At 35.8% G+C, this 8,787-nt stretch overlaps 1 long non-coding RNA gene across 1 annotated transcript; it reads right to left on the bottom strand.

Moving 5' to 3' along the window:
• Positions 1-524: 524 nt before the first annotated feature.
• On the bottom strand, positions 525-7,186 carry LOC116407068. Its single transcript, XR_004220041.1, has 2 exons — positions 7,080-7,186; positions 525-1,235 (listed from the first exon to the last, which is right to left on the bottom strand). It is a non-coding gene; the product is annotated as an uncharacterized LOC116407068 (long non-coding RNA).
• Between the last annotated feature and the right edge of the window lie 1,601 nt (positions 7,187-8,787).

The raw sequence follows: 8,787 nt of genomic DNA, 5'->3' as shown, positions 1-8,787 counted from the left end.
TTCCTTGCCCAAACTGGCTCTGAGTATCCAGACCTTTGCTAAGCCTTATTTTTGACTGTTCAACTGGTTTTGACACTTTGCCTCGTTTTTGACACTGAATCTTCGCTGCCTGCCTTTTGACTATTGCCTGACTCTGACATTGCCTCTTTCTGACATGTACTGTGTTTCAGTATTAATCTTGGAAGTGTATAGAATCCCTGTCTTCCCCGCAGCAGAAAGTCAGGGGTCCCAAAAGGGTGTTGGTGAATCGACCAGGGTTGCCAGGGCTCTTCTATTTCACCTAAAGGTTGGTACTAGTAGTTTACGGCCTTCCTCATATTACAGTCCATAACACAATTTTTTTTATTTTCTGACATTTTATCCTTAAATTGGAATCTGCACAGTCAATGAAGATTGTCAAACGGGTTGTGAAGCTCCAGCTATTTGGAGGTAAGTTCCCAGGAGATATAGCATAAGGAAGATCTTTTGGCAGTTTTTGTTTTTAACAATTGAGGCAAAAATAGATTTGGAGGGATGCTGCTAAGTATTCTTTTTGAATTTATTCAAAAAACTTTTTGGAAAGTAAGAGAAATAGAAAGAAATTAAATCACTTCTGAGAAAGGAGCTGGACTCTGTTCCAGAAGAAGAAAGTATTTGATGTGGAAAGATCAAGGTTTTAATTCAGTTTCAACAAGAATATCTTCCTTAGTTCTGGAGGCCAGTTTCCCTTCTCAGTTCTAATTGAAAACTTTTTACAGGGGTTCTTTATGACAGCTTTACTTAATTCCATACTTCACTATTGTCTTTTTTTGTCTCAGGGAACTTCTAATAGAAAAGGAGACTCTTGATATAATTTATTGTTAATATCTACATTATCATGGGGCTACATGTTAGATGGTTGACATACTGTATAGAGGGGCAAAACATTTCTGTTGATTGATGGTGATGTGTTCATTTTAAGTAGGCAGAGATGTGCCCACTTCTGTATGAATTTGGGTCCTTTTCTGCTAAAAACCTTTGCACAGCCCCAGTGCAAAATAGATTCTTGAGAGCAATTTTGCTAAAGATGATGATGCTAAGGTAAACAAAGGTGAGAAGTCAGATACTAGCATGGCAAAGGTTCAGTAATGGAAGGCATAAGAGTTGACTAGTAAAAGGATTAATAAGTCCAAAATCATACAAGTTTCTCTAAGCCAGAATGTTGAACTTGTTTTTCTCAGATGTTATGAAATCCAGTAAGGAGGGAAATACATTTCCTGCAAGAGAAAGAGAGAACTGTTAGACATGATTTGCCCTATGGTTGTCTTTGGTGTTATCATTAAGGTTACTTTTAGAAATATTTATGGGAAACCAATGTTAGGACATGGATATCCCATTTTAGGGGAATCTGGGTAAAATGTGACAAAATGAAAGAAATCTGGACAAGATCAAGGCCATCTTCTATAAATGTTCCTTTTATATTTTCTATTATGTTTAAAAAGTTTGATTGTAACATTGTTTTCTTTTATCAGTTCAATAGCAAAAATAGAGACATGAATGCTTTGTCCGCACAATAAGTTGTACCTTTCCACTTCATTTAATTCAAAAGCAATAGAAATCATACAAAGCTCCTATTTGTTAAGGACTTCTAAAAATGAGCATTATATATAATGTTTGGGAACACTGGAAAGTATTTCTAAAGCCCATTTTGCTAAACAAAATGGCTACCACTTTCTCTCATCTTGATGTCTAAAATTGCTACTTCTAAATAATTCTTTTGAGTGCTATTAAGAAGATCAGAGATTGTGATCTATTGCCCCTATACACACACACACACGGTTGCAGTGGCTGAGACAAGCCCTCAGGACATCACTGCCTTATGCAGCTAGCTGCTTTGTGGTTTGAAATGAACCATTCACGCATATGATCACATATCTGCAGGCTCCAAGCACGCAAGGCAGATAAATGCGGCTGGTACCTCCCAGATGACCAGCAGCTTGGATGTGCAAATCATCACTAGCATAAAGCAAACTGTACACTCAATGACACATATTACATTTAAAAAAATGGGAATACAGCAATTGATAAGTAAGTCACCAGGCACAAATTGTGTAAAGATAAAAAGATACAAGCGCTGATACTCAGAAATGGATACACCTCCCATTGCCTGAATGATCATAAACACACAAAAATCATATGTAGCCAACAGGAGGATAAAACAAGTGCTGCTATGATTAAAAGGGAAACTTACCCCAGAACATATTAACATATATTTCATTAAAAGTTCATAGTTTAATATTTTATGTATATTAAATTAAAAGTATGTGCCACCGTATAATCCAGTGTTAGTGATGGGAGAAATTTTTCACTAGGCATGGAGTCATTTTTTTTATGCAGGTCATTTTTCTCCGTTTCATGAATTTTTTGCTTTTTCATAAATCTTTTGAAAGATTTGCAGATTTTCCGGCGAAGTGAAACGAAACAGATTCGCTCATCACTATCCAGTTTTGAACCAGTGCCATTTTACATACTAAAGACTCCCTGGCACTTACATTGTACATTCTACAGGGTAGAGACTTTATTCCTATGTTTTCTCTTACCATTTAATTTCTGTGTGTTTATACTTTTTTATTATAATGCTTGTCCTCCCTGTGTGTACTTTTCAACATTGTCAAAGTGTACAGCGATGGGTACCCTAATACTGCTTTATAAATAATAAATATACATACATACATGAGGCACTGTGCTTACACACAAAGCAGTGCCATGCTGGGTTAAATTAGTCTTTGAATGGACAAAATGATAGGGCCCATTTACAAGCACAAGAGCCATATGCAAAGTGCAATTTCTGGAGCAAGTCACCATGTATTTTACCTGCAATGCAACATTATTTCCCATATTTCCAGAGTCATTGCAGAAGAGCACAGCCTTTTGTTCTCCACAATTGCACCTGATACACCAAGACAAACTCTGGTCTCCTTCCTGCCACCAGAACTACAGTTGAACTTTCTATATGAGCCTTTATAGGGGTCATTAATGAATCACTACCGCTTTTGCAGGTGCAACAGCTGCACACATTGCACGAATATATGCCATTAATAAAAGGTGCTTGCCTCTAAAGCCACTCCTTGCACCTTCATATAGTTGCACTGAGCATACATGTGTATAACCTGACTCACAAACAAACAGTTGCACAATGACATCATTTATCATTTGCAAGTAAATGAGCCCCCTTTTTTTCTATTTAATCCAGCACTTCTTCCTGCTATGACTTTTAGACATTTCAACAAACACATAGAACATCACAAAATGGTGACTGAAGGTAAAATATGTTAAAAGTAAATATTTAAACGACAACAGCATGGAGAGTGTGCAACTGATGGAGAGCTGATAAAACAGCTGCTTATATAAGTAGGATGTTTTGGAATATGAAAATAATAAAATGGTTCAGAGTGCTTGACACCACTACAGCATAGCAAGTGCTATACAGTGCCATCTTCTTTGCTTCCACAATTATATTTATTTTGATATTTATATATTGTGCTATAGAAATATAAACTAACAACAGAACAGTAGTGGAACATGCAAGTGCCAGGCCCCCTGAGACAAATGTTCAGAGGGGCCCAGCACCAATGGTCGCTCCTCCCTTGTCCTCTTCCCGGCCTGCTTGCTACCTGCTTGTTGCACACCTTTGGTTCTCAGCAAAGTTTAAGGTAGGAGAGGGGCTTGGGAGGGGGCTATGATACAACAATCCCTATGGTCTGGAACCCCTGATGCTCCACCAAGACCATGGGGTCAGCTGTATATGTAGTAATGCCACTGAAATAGTTTATTATGGGGTCTGTACTATAATTTTTGTATGATTTTTTTGATCATGTTCATACTACATTAATAATTTGATACATTTTGTGATGTGTCATCATGCCATTGGCTGATTATCTCACTACCACTCATTCAATTGACAAAACAGAATTTTCCATTTCAATTTTTTTACTCCGCCTATTCTCTTTTCTGTTTTTCATTATCTTATCCCTTTCTTTTCTTATTCTGCTCATCTTTATACTCTCTCTTTTCATTTTTTTACTTCTTCTACCTTTTTTAATCATTCTGTTTTATGATCTTCCTTTCTCTACCTAGGTATCGAGTCTGGCTCATTACAACGCTTCCACCATAGTACAGGTATGGGACCTATTATACACAGTGCTTGGTACCTGGGGCTTTCTGGATAAGGGATCTTTCTGTATTTAGGCACTCCGTACTTTGTCTACATAAAATAATTTAAACATTAAATAAACCCAATATGATTGTTTTTTCTTCAATAAGGATTAATCATATCTTAATTAGGAACGAGTAGAAGGTATTCTTTTATTATTACAGAAAAAAAGGAATTTGTTTAAAAAATTTGAATTATTTGATAAAAATTAAGTCTATGAGAGACGGCCTTTCAGTAATTTGGAGCTTTCTGAATAACGGGTTTCGAATAATGGATCCCATATCTGTAGTGCTTTTCTGAAGGGAGGATCCCTGTGATCTTCTTGCCCATTTAATATTTAGGAACTGATTTATCAATGTTCCAATTCAAAAATATTTCCGTGCTAAAACTCGTGAATTTGAATAAGAGCTTCCAAAACTCGAATGCTCAAGATTTATTTAGGGCAAAAAAAATTGAATGTAACATGAAATTTAGTGTGAAAAAGAGCTTGCAAGTTCATGTAGAAGTCAAAGGGACTTGTCCTAGGCAAAAGTGATTTTTTTTTTAAAAATTCCAATTTTTTTGAAAGTTTGTAGACCCATTGAAAATAATTAGAGTAGAATGCAAATTTCATGCATTAAAGGTAAATTAGATTTTTTTAAATTTGAAGTTTTTAAGATTCAAAATAAATAAGCAAACATTCCAATTTGGTAAAAAAAATATGAATTGAAACAAAAATTCACAAATTCATATTTTAATAAATAAGTCTCCTTGTGTTTCTGAGTATTCAGCTTTGCTTATTCCCTTTGGTTGTCACCCTAATGGTACCTTGCTAAAAACTACAGGAAATGGAAATGTACAGGCCCAGTTACTCAGCCCTCACTGTAAATGGGCAATGTTATTCTGTATTTATGCATGTTACACACCACCCAGAAATGATTATTATCTGCCCAAGCTGCAGTAGAGCTTAAAGAGTAACTTCCCTTATATTTAGCCCTTCTTATTCATATTAGTTCTGGCCCTAGTGGTAGTTGCTAAAATGTAATCAAATGGTTTGTTGACAGCCACAGTTGGTTGGGTACAGTCTTTGTGCATATTGACACCATTCCTTAAAGTTACTTGTGTCCAAAACACCCCTGGTGCTTCACAATAGTTGCGCTCAGTGTTGATGGTCCTCATGTTTGGAATCATGTACAAGTTCCCCTATTGATGCAGGGGAACGCCCTCAAGGTGGAAGTAATTCTTGGGTTCCCACTTTCGACTGCTTCAATTTGCACATTGGTCTTTCTTGCATCTAAAGGATCAGGCACATATGTCATTTAAATGCCAAACCCCAGAAATTACACTGTCCCAGCACAATTTTCAGAGCAATTGAGTCTGGCTCTAGTCTGGTCAGCACACAAGCACAATTGCATGTGTTTTAACACACCAGACACAACTGCACGTTGCACACTTATTTGTGTTGGATTATGTGGACGTGAATATTTTGAGTGTGTTGTTTCAGGAGGTAGTCTACTTGCATGACAATAAATTTACATTCAGCTAGTTTATAGCTTTTTTTTAAACTTTACTATGTAAATATATATTTCAAATTGTTCCTTCTTAAAGGCAGGAGAAGTCACTGCATGCTTCATATGGAGGAGAACTAAAACCAACTGCCATCCAACTGTGTCACTGAGGTTCATTGTGCCTAGGAATTAACAAATAGATCATTCAGCTGTTCCTCTGGTGCAACAGAAAAGAATTCCCAAAAATCTAAAAAAAAAGACTCTAAAAAAGACTTAAAGATGTAAATTCCAAGCTTTACACAGTTCATTGATATTCATGCCCCCACTTTCTATTGTGAGCACATTTTAGATAGTGTCTTGGTTCTTCTTAAACCATTAATGAAAAATAGTAACACCTTGTTCTTCCTTTGATAAACAACGCTAGGTGTGTCTTACATTGTTCTGTTACACTAGCCACTTTAGCTTCAAGTCCTGTTTCAATATTATTTGCATGGAATAAAGAAAAAAAGGTAAAGCCAGAGCTTCAAAGAGATGTTATAGTGACTAAGTGAATTATAATTTTAGAACTGGCAGAGGCTGTGTGATGTTTTTCTATGTGGTGTGTCATCTGCCAGTTAAACTACAATGTCAACTAATCAGATTCTATTACAATGACCCCATCTCACGCAAAGACATTAAAAGCCCTCTGGAAAGGGTTAAGCCCTTAAAAATGGCATCCATGTTACAGAGAATGACAAAGGAGAACCTGAACCACTCAATTCTCTGTTGAAAATCAAGTACAATTTTTTTTCATTATTTCATTAGATTTAGAAAATCCACCTCTTTGTTGTTTTTTCTTTTATTGTACCATCAGGACAATAGAAAAGTGTATGAATGTAGCCTTTCCAGCCAAGATGAAAATGAATTGCATATTGCTCATTATGTGCTGGCTACTAGAGTATCAGTAGATATAGAGGTTCACTCTTAGATCATGATTCTGGCAACATCCTTTTATCTATGTTTTTTAATGTATGTCTAGCTATTAAAGGAAATTGTTGTTTTTCTTATTTGAATAAGACCATTATAAAACCATCTGCCACTTCTCAGAGAGTAATATAACAGAAGAAACTGCTGGTAACTATGCCATTTAATCCCAGTGTACTCATTCAAAGCATATACTGTACGTATCCCAGTATATCTCATTAATAAGGATTTGATTATATTTTGTTCCAGGTGTAGATGAACACATCATTAAAAAGCATAATAAGAACAGAGTGAAGAGAGGGAACATATTACACCAAGCATAGGAAGCCCAACCTCTTGAGTCTCATTTTGCATATGCAATCACATCACAAGAAATACACATGCTGGGCACAATGGGATAAAATCAAGTGAAAGACAGCGAGAGACAGAGTAAATGAGAGATAACAAGGAAAACCAACCTTGGATCTATCCAAAGATCTTCCTTTACAGCAAACATCAACTTCATAGCTCACAATGGAAAAAATATCCCTGCATCCCTGTAATTTATCAGCCATCACGCACATTCTGTATGTGAATTCTGTACCCAGCCTTATAGCTGCAATGTAAATAAGGAGATTTATTCAGTCACCACTGCTAGGTTACAGATCACGCCTATTTTTATTTCTTATTTTTTATTTTTTTCCCTTCACACAAACCTGAATCCACAGGGGTCTAATCCTCCAAAACCAGACATTTCAGGCTGAAAGAGCGAAGCTCCATTAATTAGAAAGTGCACCAGTTGTAGCCAAATGCCACTATATTAGTATGCAAAGCCTGCAGTCAGTTAATCTCTACAAATCGTTTGTTTCCTTAATTGCCCTCTAAGGGCAAAAGTGGAGGGAAAAAAAAGCAGCAGAAGAGAATAATATTGTTGTGGTGCTGCAGCAAACTTCAGCTTGAACAAACAAACCATACAATGTGTCATTTAAAGATAATCTACATTTATTATATTAGGGCCGAACATCAGTGGATCTGCTGCAAGGTAAACACATAACTGATGTGCATTTCACATACAAGAAATTGAGTACTGTATAATATTCATTTGTCACCAACTCACTAAACAAAACTACAAAACAAATAGAGCAATCCCACAGCAGTTATAGATCCTGTGAAATTGCAGTTCAAATCCCTGACAAACATGCATGGTACATTAACCAGAAACAAGATGTATTATACGCCATAAAATATACAGTGAGAGTGTTTATTCTTACTAGAAAACTCAAACATCTACTCCTCCCTCTTGATTACATTCCCCATGTTCCCTTTAGTATGTTTCTTCTATTTATTTCCCTTTTCTTTCTCTTTTCCAATTCCTTTTCCCCCTACCCAGTATATTTCTGCATCATTTTCACTCTAAATTGTATTTTTATGCACCCCCTCAATACCCTAACCTTCTACATCTCTCCCCATCTTGAAACCCATTCTTCCCTGACCCTTATGACCCCCCATTGTCTCTTGATTTTATACATAAGATACTGATATTAGAAACAGTTTGCCAGGATCACTAAGAGAAGAGACATTATGTTTTCATTCAATAAAGTGTACTATTAGAATGTAAGCTCTTGTGAGCAGGGTCCTCTGATTCCATTTTTAATCTGTAACCCTTGTTTGTTAAATTAATGTAAGACCCCTGTTTGCTATGAATTAATGTAAAGCACTGCTTACCTATTTATATAAATAAATGACGATGATGATTATTTATAAGGTGAGTCTAGCAAGAACTAAAGATTTCTTTATTCATTTTGAGTGTTTCATTAGAAAAAGGCAACAGTAAAACAAATATTTTTGAAAGGTTTAGATGCAAGTAACATCAGAATATACACTTTAAAAGAGGTTTTAAAGAATTTCAAGTTTTCTATTAAGCCAACAAGGGCTGATCATAAGTGAGTGTAAAGTGATTGGTTCGGTCATGGAAAAATTGGGTAATGCTTGAAACTTTGGCTTTAAAATTTCAACAATTGGTTAAATGGAGGAGGCGAATGTGCAAGTGCCATTTATGACTTGACATAATGCCATCATTTACATTTTCCTTTAGATATATATAATTGAAATTTTAACATGCAAATGTATAATTATTCCCCAACCCCCAGTATAACTTTTACTTGATTTACTAAGATATGATTTATC

This window comes from Xenopus tropicalis, chromosome 8 (assembly GCF_000004195.4).
Source record: "Xenopus tropicalis strain Nigerian chromosome 8, UCB_Xtro_10.0, whole genome shotgun sequence".
In the NCBI taxonomy this organism is placed as follows: domain Eukaryota; kingdom Metazoa; phylum Chordata; class Amphibia; order Anura; family Pipidae; genus Xenopus; species Xenopus tropicalis.
The sequence above is the reverse complement of the archived record's forward strand: the minus strand, read 5'-3'. Positions and strand labels throughout refer to the sequence as shown.